At 46.0% G+C, this 19,300-nt stretch overlaps 1 protein-coding gene across 3 annotated transcripts in view; it reads left to right on the top strand.

Moving 5' to 3' along the window:
- dtnbp1a (dystrobrevin binding protein 1a) overlaps positions 1-19,300 on the top strand; it is a 335,730-nt gene that overhangs the window by 252,309 nt on the left and 64,121 nt on the right. The window lies entirely within an intron of this gene.

Below are 19,300 nucleotides of genomic sequence, written 5' to 3'. Positions count from 1 at the left end.
ATGCTACCTGCTGTCATAATTGAAAGATTGCATGTTTCTGATCATTTCTCATGTCAAAGGCACACTGGTTAGCGCTGCTCCCCCTCAATTCCAAGGATTCGGGTGACTTGGGTGACTGCCTCTGTGGAGTTTGCACATTTTCCCCATGTCTATGGGTTTTTCTGCTCCGATTTCCTTCCACGGTCCAAAGATATGCAGGTTAGGTGGATTGGCCATGCTGAATTGCCCCTTAGTGCCCAAAGATGTGCCAGTTGCATTGATTGGCCATGATCAATGCACGAGGTAATAGGGATGGGCCTAGGTTGAGTGCTCCTTCAGAAGGTCGGTGCAGAATTGATGGGCCGAATGGCCTCCTCCTGCACTCTAGGGATTCTATGGCAAAGTTGAGAGAATCTAAGTTTATAAAAAAGACGTGCTAAAAAATACAGGAAGTCTGCGTCGAACCATGTTAGATCTGATCTGGCTGCGACCATTCCTCAGATAGATGCACGCAATCACTAAAAAATGTTTTTAATAATATGAAGACCTTTTCTACAGAAGACAGATTTTAATATCATGATCCTAATTATAACAACCATTGTACTACATCTCCTCGAATACTGTGCATGATTGATCATGTTGTGAGGTTGTTTTGTTGCTGTTTTGTAATCAATCTATTTTAGCATAACTACAGAACTGCTTATGCTTGCAAAAATAGCTGTAAATTTGATTTCCCCAAACAATCGCTGGGTTGTCAGTCAGCACCTTGAGAAAATGCGTTTTCTGGTTCTGCTTCCTGATTCTGTTTTGCGCATTGGTTGATTTTCAACATGGAGGCATATACTTCAATTCAGCCCAGTTAGAAATGTAGTATGAAATATAAATCAATCTGTTAGTAATAGCGCACCCATTGTAATAATCCTGCGAATGCAACATTTGTGATGAGGGAAGATTGCCTTCATACCAATAGTGATCCACCTGTCTAATAACAAAAAGTTTAAATCCTGGAGCATAAGTCTTTGTTTCACAACACATTATTCTGTAGTATTCCACATTCCTGGCCTAATCTTCTAAATTCTGTTACCTCACCAAAAAAAATCAAAAGATTCAGTCACGTTGGTTAAACAAAATTTGCCTTCAGCAAATCAGTGCTGGCTTCCTTAATTAACATACACTTGTCCAAGTGACTGTTAATTTGATCCCAGATTATCTCTCCTTAAAAAAAAATTTCACTGTCAAAGATAAACAGACTGGCCTGTGTTGCACCCTTTTTGAACAATGGTGTAACATTTACAATTCTGCAGTCCTCTAGCCCCACCTTTTAATGCCTTTCTTATCAAGAATTTATCTACCACTGCAGTAAAAATATTCAAAGACTCTGCTTCTGCCGTCTTTTGATGTGGCGATGCCGGCTTTGGACTGGGGTGAGCACAGTAAGAAGTCTTGCAACACGAGGTTAAAGTCCCAACAGGTTTGTTTCGAATCACTAGCTTTCGGAGCACTGCTCTTTCCTCGGGTGAATCACCTGAGAAAAGAGCAATGCTCTGAAAGCTTGTGATTCGAAACAAACCTGTTGTACTTTAACCTGGTGTTGTAAGACTTCTTACTGTGCCGTCTTTTGAGGGAGAGAATTCCAAGGAGACTCAACCCTCAGAAACATAATCCCCTCACCTCTGCCATAAAGGGGTGGCACCTTGTTTTAAACAGTGATGCTCTCTTCCTTCCAGACAAGGGTGATGAGGTTGTGGATTCTTGTCAAGAGTGTCTCTCTGCCAGAGGCCTTGTTGTTCTTCAGCTGCCGGATAGCCTTTTTGACCTCACGACGAGCTGGGATTGCGCTGAGATGGTGTCGAGGGCACTTGCATCGAAGGCTGTGTCTTGTTTGAGGAGGCCCTCAAAGTGTTCTCTCCAGCGGGCATTGACTGCCTCTGTCTTTGAGCGCCTCTCCATTGTTGGCTCTTAGTGAGGTGAGTCCATGACACTGGGCTATAGATGGTTTTGATTGAGCTGAAGAATAATAATAATCTTTATTGTCACAAGTAGACTTACATTGTAATGAAGTTACTGTGAAAAGAAAGCCACATGCATCGTTGTTGTTGGTGAGTTGCTGAGCCTCCTGCGCTCTTTCTACCCACCATCTGTTCTTTAGGTCGTGAGTTCTTTCGGCCTGGGGATGCCTGTAGACTTGTTTCTGGTCACTCAGGTTTTGGTGGAGCTACAGGACGCGTTGCATTTGCGGCGAACCAGTCATGGTGTTTCCCGGTCGAGATCCTGAGCATCTCCTCTCAGGTGCTGACTATGGTAGCTTCTAAGGCAGACAAGGCACTGGGGGCACTCGGCAGGCTCTGGCTTGCTGGTTGTCACCAGGTTAGCTGTGAGTTGCCGACTAAGTAGCTATTACTTCTCAGAGTCTTTGAGTCCAGCGATATTGAGACTTCTGCAGCAGAGCTTTTTCTGCCTTTGCCGGTTTGGGGCCAAGGTGATGAAGATGGTAGAGCGGATTAGTCAGTCGTCAGTCCAGTAATCGTTGGCTCCGGCCGTGGCGTAGGTTATGTCGATATCTTTGCAGTCCCTCACTCGGACAATGATATAAGTTATTAGATCCCAGAGTTTGGTGCAGGGGTATTTCCATGAAGTTTTCTGCTTGTCCTTCTGGGGAACATTGTATTTGTGATGACTAGATCATGTTCCACACATGTGGTCAGCAGGATCACTCTGTTGGTGTTTGTTTTCCCCACGCCTTGCCCACCTAACATGCCCGTCCCAAGTTTATGTCCTTCCTGACTCCAGCATTGAAGTCACCAAGGAGAATCAACTCCTCTCCTTTTGGGATACGGGACAACGATTGGTCGAGGCTTTGGTAGAATGCCTCTTTTGTCTCGTCTGCGGCATCTAGGGTTGGGACATAGGCACTGACGGCTGTGATCGACTGCTTCTGGGCCAGGGTGAACCGGAGGATCATGAGTCTTTCGCTCACCCTGCAGGAGGGTCCATTGAGATATCCGACCAAGTTAGTTTTTACGGCAAAGCCAACCTTGTAGAGATATCGTTCTTCTGGTTTGTCTTTCCAGAAGAAGGTGTATCCGCCACCTTGTTCTTTAAGCTGGCCTTCCCCTGCCAGTCATGTCTTGCGCAGGATGGCGATGTCAATGTTGTGGCGTCGGAGTTCCCGAGCTATGTTCAGTGCGACGTTCAGGTCTGGGGTTGTCCATAGGATCCTGACAGTCCAGGGCCCGAATTTCATTTGGCTGGGTGGGGTGGGGTTGGGGTCGAAAATGCCAGTGCATGGATTGTTTTCATGTGGAGTGGTCATTGCACACCAAGCACCACAAGCTCCCAGCGAAGCCAGGTCTTGACGCAGTGACAAGGGATGCCTGAAGACCAGGCATTGCTGCAGGATGGGGGACGAATGCTCATCATCCGTCGATCCTGCCTGTCAGTGACGTTGCATTGAAAGGGTGATGTCATTTTAATTTCTCCCCCTCTCACTGTAAGTTGCAGTCTTGCCTGTGCCTGCACTGCTCCACTCACCCGGTGGCTGACCCCCTCACCCGGCCACTGGCCCCCTCGCCCGGATGGATAGCACAATTGTTTCACAGCTCCAGGGTCCCAGGTTCGATTCCAGCTTGGGTCACTGTCTGTGCGGAGTCTGCACATCCTCCCCGTGTGCGTGGGTTTCCTCCGGGTGCTCCGGTTTCCTCCCACAGTCCAAAGATGTGCAGATTAGGTGGATTGGCCATGCTAAATTGCCCTTAGCATCCAAAATTGCCCTTAGTGTTGGGTGGGGTTACTGGGTTATGGGGATAGGGCTGAGGTGTGGGCCTTGGGTAGGGTGCTCTTTCCAAGAGCCGGTGCAGACTCGATGGGCCGAATGGCCTCCTTCTGCACTGTAAATTCTATGAAATCTATGAAATTCAGATCTAACTTAAACTTTTATACTATGATCACCGTTGCCTAAATGTTCCCCTATTGACACTTTACACTTGATCTACCTCATTCCCCAGAAGAAAATCCATCAATGCCTACTTCCCAGTTGGGCTAAAAACAAGCTGATGAGGAAAATTCCCGTAAACAAGAGTCAGAAACCCCTCACATTCTCTGTCCTTTAAACTATTATTATCACACTCTAGATGAGGACAATTTAGGTCTCCCATTATCACTACTCTCTGGTTTATGCAACTCTCGATTATTTCCCTTCCAATCTGTTCAATCGTGTTTTTCCCATTAGTTAGTGATTTATAGAATGCATTCAGTGATACAATGGTATCTATTGGTTCTTAGATGGAAGAAAATTGGTTCTGCCCTTGACCCTTGGACATCTGCTCTCCAGAACTCTAATATTCTGCTTAATTAGTACTGCCACCCCTCTCTACTTATAGAACATACAGTGCAGATGGAGGCCATTCAGCCCATCGGTTCTGCACCGACCCACTTAAGCCCTCACTTCCACCCCATTACCCTAACCCAATAACCCTCCTAACCTTTTTAGACACTAAGGGCAATTTAGCATGGCCAATCTACCTTAACTGCACGACTTTGGACTGTGGGAGGAAACCGGAGCACCCGGAGGAAACCTACGCAGACACGGGAGAACGTGCAGACTCCACACAGACAGTGACCCAGCAGGGAATTGAACCTGGGACCCTGGCACTGTGAAGCCACAGTGCTAACCAATATGCTACCGTGCTGCCCAATCTTTATCTTTCTGAACATCTTGTATCTAGGAATATTGGGTACCCAATCTTGCCCTTCTTTGCCCCCACCACATCATAATTTCCCATATGCATTTGTACCTTCCGCATACCAACCTTATTACCACACTTCTTGAATTTACATACATGCACTGCAAGCACAAATTAGGTATGAATTCCCACATAATCCGTTATTACTTCTAGTGCTACCGGCCTCTCCAGGCCTATGAGTACCTAGTTTCTCCTTTCTGGTAGTCCATTCCCCCTGCCAAATTATTATTTTTTAAAATAAATTTAGATTACCCAATTATTTTTTCCAATTAAGGGGCAATTTAGCGTGGCCAATCCACCTACTTTGCACATTTTTAGGTTGTGGGGGCGAAACCCACACAGACATGGGGAGAATGTGCAAACTCCACATGGACAGTGACCCAGAGCCGGGATCGAACCTGGGACCTCAGCGCCGTGAGGCAGCTGTGCTAACCACTAGGCCACCGTGCTGCCCGCCAAACTAGTTTAAATGCTCCTCAAAAGCATCGCAAACCACTCCACAAAGACATTTTGTGGTCCACCCTGTTTGGTCTGTATAGGTTCCACTTCCTGCAGAGCCAATCAAAATGACACAAATCCACCCTACCTCTTCAGCCATGCATTCATATGCATGATCCTTCTATTTTGTAGTAGTATGTAGGGTGTAGTTCAGTGGTTATGACCTTTTGAGGTTGTCCTCCTTAGTATTTAAGTAGCTCTCTAAAATTTGCCTGGAGAACCCCACCCCCATTTCTCCTATATCATTAGTAGGATATGAACCATGACCTATGGCTATTAACCCTCCCCACTCAAAATTGGCTTTGCTTTAGTTACACTTTGCCACTCGCCCGCCCGACTCACCTTGCTAGATTGAAGCTGGCCCCGGGACAACGATATAGGCCATAAGAAATGATCAAGATTTGTGTAGGACTGAGCTGATGGTCTTTCTATCGCTCCATATTTTCTTCTAATTTCATTTGCCCTGATGATTTCAGACGTGCATGACAAGGGCAAGTGCATATTTAAAGACACCCTGCCTAATTTCCTCCTCATCTAACCTGTAGGTTTTCAAAATGTAGAATAGTTGCATCTGTGAACATTAGTTGCAAAAGGAAAAATCCTTTACTTTATGCTATTGATTAATTCTCCAGTTAGGACATTTCTGAAACATCAGTGATTTTCCTCGAGAGAACAGAAAGAACAAAAGAGGGGATATGAATTTTATGCTGAATTTTCTACCAAGTTATACAGAAGCAGACTTTGGGTTGACACTATAAATTGTTTTAAAAGCATTTTACTACTTGGTTTTGATTGCACAGTGACAAAATATACAATTATCTATGGATGGAAATAAATGGGAGTGAAGGATGCATCAAATACATTCAACATTTAAATTATTTTTCTATTCTGTTAAATTAACGCCTATATTATATATTCACTATTTTAGAATTGATTGCACAGGGTGACTGCATTCCCTTCGCCAAATGAGTTACTTAATTACCTGAGACCAGCTGTTGCAAAGAGGCTTTTCTCATGCCATTCAGGGTGTTATTATGCATAGAACAAAGAAAATTAAAGCACAGGAACAGGCCCTTCGGCCCTCTCAGCCTGCACCGATTCAGATCCTTTATCCAGGTGGCCATAGGCTGTTTTCCCCTTTGAGGAGGAAGAACAGACTGGTGATGATTTAACCTGAGTGTTACCACATCTCAGGCAAGGGGCAAGGTTGAGAAGGTCGAGCCTTCATCAATAATCTCAGTCAGTATGGGATTTAAACCCATGCTGTTGGCTTCGCTTCGCATCGTCAACAAGCTGTCCAACCAACTGAGCTAAAACTGGCCCCCAGGTACCTTGCTGTTTACCCAAGTCCCTCAGTCTCCACTTTCCACCTCACACACCACCGAAACCCACCACACCTTGATCTCTCCCTGCCACAGCACACAATCCTGTGACACCTTGGGCTGGATTCTCCGTAGCCCGATGTTGAAATCGTGATCGGCGATCGGCGGAGAATGGATTCCGACGCCGGAATCGGGACCAGCGCTGGTTTGACGCTGCCCGCCATGCTCCGCCCCCTCCAAACCAGCATCATTGTGCCGCGTGCCATTTCAACGGCATTGGCGCGTCATTGGCCGGCCCATCCTCGATGCTCCGCCACCGATGGACCAAGTTCCCGAAGGCGCGGGCCACGTGTGGTCCTGAGCATGCAAGAACCCGGCGTGCCGATTGAGACTCTAGGTCCAGTGCCGCCACACTTGGCCAGGATCTGTTCCATTTGGCGGACGGCACTGGTCGAGAGTGGCCAGACGGTGGGCTGTAGGATCGCGGTTGGCTTGTTGGGTCGCGCAAGGCCAGCACCATGGTGCAAAGTGGGACCCGGCCATTCTCCGGACGTTTTCGGCAGGGTCCACGGGTGTTTCAGCCGCCGCTGGTGCTAGCCCCTCACCGGAATTGGTGAGGGTTTCACGCCGATTTTCAGACATGAAAATCCACACATGCTCCACTGACTTAGTTTCCCAAATGGAGAACCAAGCCCCTTATCTTCTGCCGCATGTAACTATAAGTGAGTACTGTGCCGGCAGAAACGGCAGAGGCGCTGTTATCAACGCCCCCAGGCTGGTGCCCTTACATGAAGCCGCCCCCATACGCTCCCATGTCGATCCTCCCCCCACCACCCACTTCCTAATCATGGCTATATCGCTGCCCAATAGTAGTTACTGAAGTTTGGTAGCGCCAGCCCGCCCTCTCCCCGGCTCCGCTCAAGCATCCCCTTTTTTACTCACGGGGTCTTTTCCGCCCAAACAAAGCCAGTGATCACTGTGTTAACCCGTTTAAAAAAAGGACCGCGGAATAAAGATGGGGAGACACTGGAACACAAACAGGAATCTCGGAAGGACCGTCATCTTCACCGCCTGGACCCTTCCAGCTAATGACAATGGGAGCGTGTCCCACCTTTGGAAATAGTCCTTCATAGGCCTCTCCTGACCCCTTGCCTGGACTGCAAACATCTCACTTTTCCCCATATTTAGTTTGTACCCTGAAAACCGACCAAATTCCCCCAGAATCCCCCCCCCCCCTATCTGGACCAGCCCCTTCCAGCCCTTGAAGCTCTCAGTGCAATTGCCAACGGCTCTATGGCTAACGCGAACAACAGTGGGGAGAGGGGGCACCCCTGTCTCGTCCCCGATGCAACCTAAAATAGTCCGATGTTGTCCTATTCCTCCGTACGTTCACCACAGGAGCCTGATAGAGTAACCTGACACAGTCTATAAAGCCCCGCCCAAATCCTAACCGTCCCAGTACCTCCCACAGATATTCCCATTCTACTCGATCAAAAGCCTTCTCTGCGTCCATTGCGACTACTACCACCACCTCACTACCTTCTGATCATGATCACATTTACCAACCTCCTTACATTGGTCACCAACTGCCTTCCCTTAACAAACCCCGTCTGGTCCTTAACAAACCCTGTCTGGTCCTCCACAATCACGTCCGGAACACAGTCTTCAATCCTAGATGACAAAGTTTTGGCCAGCAGTTTGGCATCCACATTCAATAGGGATATCGGCCTGTAGGATCCACATAGCTCCGGGTCCTTGTCCCGCTTTAGGATCAGCCAGATCGTGGCCTGTGACATCGTCGGGGGTAGCACGCCTCTCTCCCTTCCGCTTACACATTCTATACTCCTCTTGGGCTGCTCCTGTTTTGGGCCCTTGATATCTGTCGTGAGCCTCCCTTTTTATCCAATGTATCCTATGTATCTCTATATCCAAGATTCACTGGATTTGTTGGTCCCAGCCTGCACCGATCCAGATCCTTTATCTAAACCTGTCGCGTATTTTCCAAGGATCTACTTCCCTCTATTCCCCGGCCGTTCATATATCTGTCTAGATGCATCTTAAATGATGCTATCGTGCCTGCCACTACCACCTCCGCTGGCAAAGACGGATATTATTATCTTGGAGGGACTCAAAGCCCCCAAAGTCGGAGACCTGGCTATCTGACATGGCTAGCTTTCTCTGTTTGGAGAAAATCAAGTTCGCCTTAAGAGTGTCAATGTTAGGGTTGTGCCAACTGTAGACTTCTTTGCGGAAAGTTAATCGTCAGCAGAAGGGTGGGGGGGGGGGTAGTTTAGCTTGGAGTAGGGGGTTAATAAAGGTGGGCCCTGTAAGGGAGGAAGCATGCATTTGCACAATGTTTATAGATTCATGTACATTGTTTATTTTGTTGTAAAACCAAAATTACCTCAATAAAATGTTCATTAAAAAAAAGAAGAATGTGAAACGGTCACTTAAAAAGGAAATTAGGAGAGCAAAAAGAAAGGCTACTGGCAGACAAAATAAAGGAAAATCCTAAATTGTTTTACTAGTACATTAAAGATAAAAGGGAAAGACTAAGTCCCATTAAGGACCACAGTGGTAATTTGTGTGTGGAGCCAGAGGATGTAGGCAGGGTTCTAAGTGAGTACTTTGTCGGTGAGAGGGACAGTGTGTGTATAGAAGTCAGGGAGATGGACTGTGATAAAATTAAAGAAATTAGCATAGACAGAGAGGAGATTCTGAGTGGTCTTGCAGGGATTAATCAAGAACAGTCAGCATGGTTTTGTTAAGGGGAGGTCATATCCATAAAATTCCACCAGAAAAGCATCAGGCCATGGTACCTTGCCCATCTGCATTCTCCCTATCACCACCTGCACTTGTTCCACCACACTAGTTCCTCCAATCCTGCCCTCTCCTCCTCTCCTACTTCAGGTGACTCCAATCGCCCCAAAAGCTTCCTCATATCCACCAATGCTCCGGCAGCTCTGACTTATACAAATCTCTGTAGAACTCTTTCACCTTTTCACCTGCTCCAATGCTACCACCAGCTCTCCTGTCCCAGCCCGGACCTGAACAATCTCTCTTGATGCCGTGTGCCGGTGGAGCTGGCCCGCCAACAAGTGTCGGGCCTTCTCCCTATACTCATACACAACTTCCTTCTCCCGCCTCAACTGCGGAACTGCCTTTCCTATGGATAGAAGATCAAACCTCGCCTGTAGCTCCTTTATCATCACCAGAAGTCTTATCCACTCTATCAACCGTTGCCGCTCCTCCCTTGCTTCTCTGTCCACCTATGCCTTAAACGCGATGACCGCGGGCCCTCACTACCGCTTTCATCACTTCCCATACCACTGATGGTGCAATCTCACCATTCCTATGAAACCTGTTATGGGCCAGAGTTTAGAGAACCCCAAAGTGTATCATGGAGTTCACCTGACCCAGAACTTTTGATAGATTGTGGTATGGGGAGCACACGGCCCACTCTACAGGTGTGGTACAGCAGAAATGGAAAAGTATTTTTTAAAGAAAAACAATATTTATTCTATGAACTCAAGTTAACCTTTTTAAAACATACAGTGAACATCTTAGCAACCATTAATTCAAATACAACCCCCAAAAGACTACAACACTAAGTAATCCTTTAAGCTTTCCTTTTAACATCCATACAACTTAAAAACAAAACCTTTAACAGAAGCACATCAGGTTAAAGTCGCTACTGAAAATATTTATAATTCTGAATTCACCAAATTATCAGAAGATAGTCTTTTCATAGCAGAGAGAACAGCAGTGCAGCTGCTGTGTCTGGCTTCAGCTCCAACACTGAATACGAAACTAAAACACACCCTGCAGCAAAGAGCCCAAAACGAAAGTAAAAAGCTGACAGGAAGCCCAGCTCCACCCGCACTCTGACATCACTGATAAAAACCCATTTCTTAAAGGTACATTTCTTAAGCACCCATTTCTTAAAGGTACTCTCACATGACACCCCCCCCCCCAAGAAAGAAAATCAACCATCAAGTTCAAGATGGTTTCATTTTTCACCTTTTCACTATCCTTTAAGAAATGCACACAGTAAATATACTTTTTGTTTCAAAAAACAACAAACGCAAACAGTTATAATATAGTTTTTTTTCCCCGTTCTTCTTCCAACTGAAATCCTTCTCGATTGACGGTCTCTTTGAACAAGAAGGTCTCTGCACGATCCGTCCATTTCTCTATGCCTCGGCATGTCTCTTTAAAGTCAGATACTTTAGTTCAATCTGATCGCAGAGTCCCTTGTAATTCTCCAACACGAGAGCATTGGTTATCACAGCTTTCGGCCGTCAAATGCCTGTTGAAAGTCCGCTGTCCATTGAAATTTCAATGTTTTTTCAGCAAGTCCATCAGCGGAGCAACCAGGCTACAAACATTTTTCACTAATGTTCGATCAAATGCACTCATGCCAAGAAATCGCATTATTTCCCTTCGTCATGAGGGTATCGGAAACTCCTCAATAACTATTGTTTTCACATCCCGTGTGACCATTCGAGCTTGTCCAATTGTATGGCCAAGGAAAGTGACTTGGGCTTTTCCAAATTCACTTTTGGCTAGGTTTATCACCAAACCCACCTCCTGCAGTCAATCAAATAACTCCATCAGAGATTTTAAATGTTCTTTCTATGTCTGGCTGAAAATTACCAGATCATCGATGTTAACCTGTTGTTAACCTCTTTGTTAACCTGTGCCAATTTTAAAGGACTAAGTCTGTATGGATGTTGTTTGATTGGAACAGCATTTCCCACATCTACATCATGTATAGCCATTTTAGTACTTCCCAATTTATCTCCACAAACTTGTTCATGTGATATCAATAACTCTTTCAGGTCAGTTTGTTTTTCCTCTGGAAGGTCACTCAGTAATTTATCCCAATTTTTAAGAACATCCTCATTTGCCAATTTAATTTGAGGTATGTCAAATTCACAGCCATCTGGATTTGATTCGTCACTTTGAGTTAGTCATTAAAACCTCCTTTTTCTCTCCTTCCCTTTCAAAGTACCTTTTAAGCATATTCAGATGACAGACTCGGTGAGTCTTCTATCTGGTGTTTCATCACATTTTGTGCAACTTTTAAATGTTGTCCAGCCAATTCACCTGCTCTATTTAATCGTTCCCTAAAATTTGACACTTAATCCAATAATGTGATTTCCGATTTCTCACCCACCAATTTTTCCTTAATCAATTTTAAGTGGTCCTCTTACCACATGACCAAAAATTAGTTCAAAAGGACTAAATTTGGTTCATTCATTATGTACATCGCTAATTGCAAACAGTATGAATGGAATTCCTTTATCCCAATCCTCTGGATAATTTTGACAATAAGCCCTTAACATTGTCTTTAATGTCTGATGCTACCTTTCTAACGCTCCCTGTGATTCTGGATGGTACGCAGTTGATATAAATTGTTTCATTCCATAACTTCTTTGAATAACCTGGAGGTAAAATTTGATCCTTGATCCGATTGTATTTCTGTGGGTTGTCCATATCTGGTAAAGAATTTAAGCAACTCCTCCACAATCTTTTTAGCTGTAATATTACGTACTGGAATGGGGTCTGGAAACCTAGTAGACACATCCATTATAGTCAAAAGGTAGTGATTCCCACTTTTCATTTTAGGAAGCGGTCCTATGCAATCAATTAGTACCCGTGTAAAAGGTTCCTCAAATACTGGAATGGGTATTAAGGGCACTGGTTTTATCACTGCTTGAGGTTTCCCTATCACTTGACATGTGTAACATGATTGACAAAATTTAACTACATCTTTATATGGTCCAGGCCAATATAAATGTTTTTGTATTTTAGCTTGAGTTTTCCTTATTCCCAAATGACCTCCCACTGGTGCCTCATGTGCAACTCACAACACCTCCTTCTACACCCTACCGGCAATACTACTTGATGAACTTCTGCCCACTTTTCATCCGCCTGCATATGTAAAGGTCTCCATTTTCTCATCAAGACATTACTTTTATGGTAATAACACTCTGGTATACACTCAGATTCCTCTTCTGTGTATGCTTTCTGATACATCCGGTTTATTTCTATATCTTTTTGTTGTAACTCCGCCAATTTTCCTGAACTAAAAATATCCACCTCATCCTCCACCTGTTCTTGTTCTTTTTCAACAATCTGATCAAAAATCTTTTCTGATAATTGCACTTAAACGTCATCTTCACTCTTTGATTTCTCCTCTTGTTTTAACCTGTGACTTTGCGACCTTGTCATGACACAATCCGGAAAATACCCAGGATATCTATCCTTCAATACTTCAGTTGTCCGATTTTCCACTGGCTTATCAACCACCGTAGGCATCACTCCCACCTGCAATCCAGCTATATCATTACCCAAAATACACTGTATTCCTGGACAAGATAGTTTCTCTATTACTCCAACTACCAACTTCACCACTCTTCACTGGACTTCCCAACCTTACCTTATATAATGGAACCCTACTCCTCTCACCCTGAATTCCACACATTACCACCTTTTCTGGTAACATTCTTCCCAAACTACATAACTCCTCATCTCTTACCATTAGAGTGATTAGGGTGTGGAATGGACTGCCTACTGTGATAGTGGAGTTGGACACTTTAGGAACTTTCAAGCGGTTATTGGATAGGCACACCAGAGCACACCAAAATGACAGGGAGTGGGATAGCTTCATCTTGGTTTCGGACAATGCTCGGCACAACATCGAGGGCCGAAGGGCCTGTTCTGTGCTGTACTGTTCTATTAGAGATTGACTAGCTCCCGTATCTCTTAAAATTGTGACTTACTTATTTACCTGCTCCTCCTGATACACATGAGTAAACTTTACACACACAAGTAAATTCTTTCAAGTGATCTGGCACCTTCTTATCAATCACCTCTTGATCAGGCTGCACAATCTTTTGCATCTCCTTCGCTTCACTTGGGCTTTCCTTTACCACTTTAACAAACCCCACTGTCTTATCCCATTTTACCACATCAGTCTTCCCAGTGCTTTTCTTCAACCACCAACATTTTACATGGCCTAGTTTATTACAGTGAAAACATTTGAAACTTTTCATTTCTTTTCCACTCCTGGATTTCCTTTTTAATCTGAGGTGCGCTCTCCTTATTATCTCCCATCAGATCACCTTTACCGTTACCACTTGAGTATTTCTCATGTCCCCAGTTTATATCTCTCACCGGCTGTAACTGATGTCGGAAACTAAGCTTTGATTTATGAACTAATAATCATCTGCCATTTCTGCTGCTAACCTCGCAGTTATAACCCTCTGCTCTTCCACATGAGTTCTCACTACATCAGGAATTGAATTTTTAAACTCCTCCAAAAGTATAATTTCTCTGAGGGCCTCATACGTTTGGTCTACTTTCAAAACCCTTATCCACCTATCAAAATTACTCTATTTGGTCCTTTCAAACTCCATGTATGTTTGACAAAATTCTTTCCTTAAATTTCTAAACCTTTGTCTGTAGGCTTCAGGCACTAATTCATATGCACCTAGACGTATTTTTTCACCTCCTCATACGACTCAGATACCTTCTCTGATAGTGATGCATACACTTCACTTGCCCTACCTACCAGCTTTGTTTGAATCATAGAATTTACAGTGCAGAAGGAGGCCATTCGGCCCATCGAGTCTGCACCGGCTCTTGGAAAGAGCACCCTACCCAAGGTCCACACCTCCACCCTATCCCCACAACCCAGTAACCCCACTCAACACTAAGGGCAATTTTGGACACTATGGGCAATTTAGCATGGCTAATCCACCTAACCTGCACATCTTTGGACTGTGGGAGGAAACCGGAGCACCCGGAGGAAACCCACGCACACACGGGGAGGATGTGCAGATTCCAAACAGACAGTGACCCAAGCCGGGAATCGAGCCTGGGACCCTGGAGCTGTGAAGCAATTGTGCTATCCACAATGCTACCGTGCTGCCCCTCAGTAATACCCACATGTCCTGTGGGCATTTCATTTCTTTAGCTACCTTCTCAAATGAAACAAAAAATGCTTCCACAATCTTCTCGTCAAATTTTGGCAATGCTTGGACATATTTAAATAGATCCCCACTAAGCCTTCGAATATGACGCTCTTTCTCACTATCCTCATCACTATTATCAAATAGTACGTTTCCCTTTACGTCTTCCAATTTTAACTGACTTGATTCAGGAGCGCAGAGTGTGCTTTTCTTTCAGCGAGCATAGCAACCAGGGGGCTGTTGGAAAGGTAAGTTTTCCTATTTTAAAAACCTACCTTGCAGGAGCTGTGCGTGGGAGGAGCTGAGTGGGAGCGGTCGAATTGCGCTCTGGGAAGGTGAGGAGACTTCATAAAAGAGCGGAGAGACAGGGGTGAGACTTCATTCAGGAGTGCGGAGTGTGCTTTTTTTCAGCGAGCGCAGCAACCAGGGGGCTGTTGGAAAGTTTCCCTATTTTAAAAACTTAAAAAGTGGGTCTCCTGGAGCATAGCCACGTCCGCCTTCAGCCCCTTCAAATGCGAAAATACCCGAGCCCTCTTAACCGGCCCATTCAGCCCCCTCACATTCCAGGTGATCAGCCGGATCAGAGGGCACCCCGCCCCCCCCTCCCCCGCCTACTAGCCATAGCTCATCGACTGCTCGCCCCAGGCCAGCACACCCCGCCCGACCCGTTCCCCATGACGATACCGCCTCCCCTCTAACCCCCCGGCCCACACCAGCTCCCTCCTGGCCCTTCCAGCAGCAACCCGGTATTCCCCCCCCCCCCCCCCCCCCCCAAGGCTAGGACCCCTCCTAGCCGCGACTCACCCTCCATGGTACTTCCGTGAGTCAGCTGACTTCTGCTGACCCCGGCAACACCCGCCAAAACCCGGCCCCTACCGACATGGGGTCATCCCCCCATCTGCTACACCTCCTTGGCACCGCTTCAGCGCGGGAAAAAACCAGTAGAGGCCACGCCCCCACCGCCAGCTTCATCCCTCCTGCCCCGCAGCGCGGGAAACCAGAGGAAATCCCGTGCTTTCACACTGCCCCACCCCATCCTTCTGACGCAGCTCCCAAATTCCAGCTCCACCCCATCCCCCAGCCCCGTACAGAAGAAAAAACAAACCCCCAACATTCCCCACATAACACAAAACCATACCCAACAGACCCACCCGGAAACAGAGCAAAAACCAGCATAAAAAACACATGTCAAAATTACAAAAACAGCAACAGCAACGACCGTAGTACACCGGACCCCGCAGCCCCCAGACCCTAGTTCGAGTCCAGCTTCTCCGCCTGTACAAAGGCCCACGCCTCCTCCGGGGACTCGAAATAGTGGTGCCGGTCCTTATATGTCACGCACAGGCTGCAGCATTCCAAATTTGACCTGCTTGGCATGCAGCACCGCCTTCGTCCGGTTAAACCCGGCCCGCCGCTTGGCCACCTCCGCACTCCAGTCCTGGTAGATTCGCACTACCGAATTCTCCCACTTGCTGCTCCTCTCTTTCTTAGCCCAGCGCAGCACACACTCCCGGTCACTGAATCGATGGAACCGCACCAGCAACGCCCGCGGGGGTTCATTCGTCTTGGGCCTCCTGGCCAGCACTCTGTGGGCTCCCTCAAGCTCCAGGGGCAAATGGAAGGACCCTGCTCCCATCAACGAGTTCAGCATTGTGGCCACATAGGACGGAAGATCCGACCCCTCCAGCCCCTCCGCCAGGCCCAGGATCCTCAAATTATTTCGCCTTGTGCGAAAGTCCAGCTCCTCCAAGCAGTCTTGCCACTTTTTGTGAAGTGCCTCGTGCATCTCCACCTTCCCCACGCGGCCTCCTCCTCCTGCTCAGTGGCCTGCTGCTGCAACTCCTGAATGGCTGCCCCTGGGCTGTCTGGGTCTCAAGCAGCTTGTTGGTAGTCGCATTCAGGGAGTCCAGCAACTCAGCCTTCAGCTCCGCAAAACAGCGCAGAAGAGCAGCTTGCTGCTCCTGCGCCCACTTCCACCAATCCTCGGGTGCTCCGCTGGCCGCCATTTTGTCCTCCTCCCCCCGCTTTTTCTGAGGAGCTGCTGCAGCCTTTTCCTTTGCCCCACTCCGGGTGCGCACCATACATTTCGGGGAATGTTCCCCGAAACACCTTCCCCCACCGGGAATCGTCGAAACAGCACCGTTTGGGGCCCTAAAGCAGGCCCGAAAGTCCTTTAATAGCGGGAGCTGCCGAACGTGCAGCTTAGCTCCGCATCACCGCAACCGGAAGTGTGCAGTAAATTTCTTAACATGGTATCTCTCAGTCCCAGTCCAGTTTAAAATATTGAGCCTTCTGAGATGCCCGTGGGTCATCCACATGGGCAGAGACTTGTTGGCACTGCAGAAATTTTTTCAAGCAAGTGTATTTTCAAGATATTTAAGCAGTTCCAAGATGAAGTGTTAATATTCTGTAGTATAAGTTATTCTATGTTGCAACTCGCAGTAAAATAAAAGTTGTGAATCATGCATTATTGGATCCAGCTCTTCATCACTAAAACTGTTTACATTAAGGAATGCAAAGATAACCCCCCACCCCCAACCTCTTTTCACCATTGCAAACTGTTGTCTTGAACCTTCCCACCACCTCCGCCCTCACCTCCAACAAGTGCAGTGATCTCAACAATGTCTTTGTCACGAAGACCAAGGCTATCTGTTCAACTGCCTCTGCCGCTTCTCTTCTAATACCTAGCTTGGCTAACTTCCACTGACGTTCCCTGCTACCTAACCCAAACTTGTATCTTTCTCTAGATTCTATTCCATCTCCTGTCTTGCTTTGTTGGAGCTCATGTTATCCATGTGACCCATCTGCTGCTCCCTCAATCCTATTCCAAACAAACAATTGAACACCCCGGACCCTATATTATCTAATATTTAATGGTTTCCTCTCCACAGGCAGCCATCCCATCTCTAACCTCCATTTCTTCTCTTGTCCATGAATAACAATATGACAAATAGAAACAGGAGTAGGCCATTTGACCCCTTGATTCCCTTAGTAACCAGGGACTGGTTATGGGTTTGCAAACTGCTGATCCTCGCTTCTCCCGAAGTCAGTAATTTTTTTTTTTTTTTTAAATTTAGAGTACCCAATTAATTTTTTCTAATTAAGGGGCAATTTAGCGTGGCCAATCCACCTAACCTGCACATCTTTGGGTTGTGGGGGCGAAACCCACGCAAACACGGGGAGAATGTGCAAACTCCACACAGACAGTGACCCAGAGCCGGGATCGAACCTGGGACCTCGGCGCTGTGAGGCTGCAGGGCTAACTCACTGCGCCACCGTGCTGCCCTCCCGAAGTCAGTAATAAGCACTGCTGGGACTGCAAGCAGTTATAGGAATAAAAGCAATGGCAATTGGTGACTAGCAGGTTCCAGGCTTTTAGGGTAGATGGTGGATCGGAGAGCCTGGAGAGAAGTGGTGGGGAGCTGGGTCTTGGACAGCAGGAAGGGAGGAACGGAGGGGACGGGGGGAGCGGTGACATCTTGTGGGAGTGCCTCTGATGTGTATACGGTACCCCCAATTGATGTACATCCCCTTACTTCCCTCTTTGCACAATGGCCCACCTGCCCCTGCCGAGTGTTTTATGGCAATAGAGGTGGATTGAGGCCCTTAATTGCCAATTAATTGAGCAGTCAAGGGTAGGCGACCTAATGGGCGATTTAACCCCATCCCCCCATTCCCAGATTCCTTTTTAATAGAGATGTAAGGAGACACCTGACTACTGCAATGCCGTAAACATTGTGCCCATTTAGAGGGGCACAAGTAATAAAGAACTAAACCATTAGAAAACGAGTTTTAATATAAATGCTGTTACAAGTCACCATTATACAATGGCCACTAATCTTTCTCCGGGTCCATTCAGGCAGAAGTAAGATGGCGGAAGAGGGGCAAGCATCCACCCTTATTTGCTGCATCCATCTGTGCTAATGGACCAATTTCAGGCATTTTCTGTTTTTAATTACAGTTTTAGTAATATCTTACTTAATGTTCAGTGCTACAAAATAAACCTTTTGAAAAGCACCACTGGAAAAATTGACACAAGAAGAAACCTATTTTTTTGTTCACCTCTCCCTCCCAGAACCAATAAACATGAGGAGCATTGTTCTGATTCTTTATGATCTCTTAGCAATATCCTTTCTTTAACTCATGTTTCTTCTGAAATCAAACATTTGCATGCTTAAGCTGTTTCAACATTTGTTGCATCTAAAAATAAACAGTTTTGCTTGAAGCTGAGCCTTGTTATTGAATAGCTTGGAGACATTATTTAACCAGCAGTCTGAGGACATTGGCTTTTCAGACAGTGGTAAAAGCTAAAGCACCCTGAGTTAATACTGTATTACTATCAGTTGCTATTACTTAGCTCTGTTCCACTGATGACGTGTGGATGCTTTTAAGTCTGTACTCTTGATGGCAACAAAACTTGTTGAATAAAAAAAAATTCTAAAAATTGCGATCAGATATTGTAATTTTAAAATATGCTTTTGCAAAAAAAGGTAAATCCCCCTCTCTCAAATGTTCAATGCCTTGCTACTAGAGCTTAATTAGACTTTATTTCTAAAGATGTGGAAAAATTACCATCCATCAAAGAAGAATAATTTGGTTTTGGTGTCTTGTCATTTTGTCAAGTGTTAAACACTGACCTCCTGGTTTCACTATTAGAAAAAGTTAAATGGTGTGAATTCGGGATGGGTATTTGTAACACCACTAATCACCCTCATCAATCCATGGGATCTGTGTTCTGGTGTTTACCACAATTTTGATTTTGAAATTCTGTGCTCTGAGG

This window comes from Scyliorhinus canicula, chromosome 5 (genome assembly GCF_902713615.1).
Source record: "Scyliorhinus canicula chromosome 5, sScyCan1.1, whole genome shotgun sequence".
Taxonomy (NCBI): Eukaryota; Metazoa; Chordata; class Chondrichthyes; order Carcharhiniformes; family Scyliorhinidae; genus Scyliorhinus; species Scyliorhinus canicula.
Note: the sequence above shows the minus strand (reverse complement) of the source record. Positions and strands in the feature narration are given on the sequence as shown.